The sequence below is a fragment of the Penaeus monodon genome, chromosome 33 (genome assembly GCF_015228065.2).
Source record: "Penaeus monodon isolate SGIC_2016 chromosome 33, NSTDA_Pmon_1, whole genome shotgun sequence".
NCBI lineage: Eukaryota > Metazoa > Arthropoda > Malacostraca > Decapoda > Penaeidae > Penaeus > Penaeus monodon.
The window spans coordinates 28629989-28630584 of record NC_051418.1 but is presented as its reverse complement, the minus strand read 5'-3'; positions in this window follow the sequence as shown (position 1 = coordinate 28630584).

Sequence of the window (596 nt, the reverse complement as noted above, 5' to 3'; positions counted from 1 at the left end):
CTGGATGCTCCGTGTATAGGCGTTAATCCTCTCGGGACATTAGCAACATGGCTACGTGTGCGTCACTGATCAATACGAGTGCTGGGGTTGGGATTCTGTGCTATATTTGTTGTTTGGCCAATAGCATATATTTTTTTGTTTGATTGTTTGCTAAATGACCCGCTAAATCTTTCCTAGCTGGGTAAAATTAAAATGCTTCCGTTTTCCTTTTATAGATAAGTAGAACGGAGCGCTAAAATCTTGTTCATGGGACACCTAAATATTTTTTAGCGTTAAAAAGAAGAATGACCATCCCTGTACTGCGTGGCGAAAGTTTCTTTGTTGCCTGCGGGAGCCCGTGCCATAGGCCCATGGCAACAGCGTCCTTGGCAACCAGTACGGGTGTACTAAGTCGATAATGTTTCTCAAGTATATAATGACGGAAAAGCATTTCCCAGAACAATACATTAGCACTCGACAAGACACATATTACTGTGCGTTTCCGTCTTATTGACTTCGTAATTCTATCAATAGTTTGCTGCCAGGAAAAGGATTTGATTTTTGCAGGTGTATCCGAAACCCTAAAAGAATATACATAATTTTACCCACAAACGTCC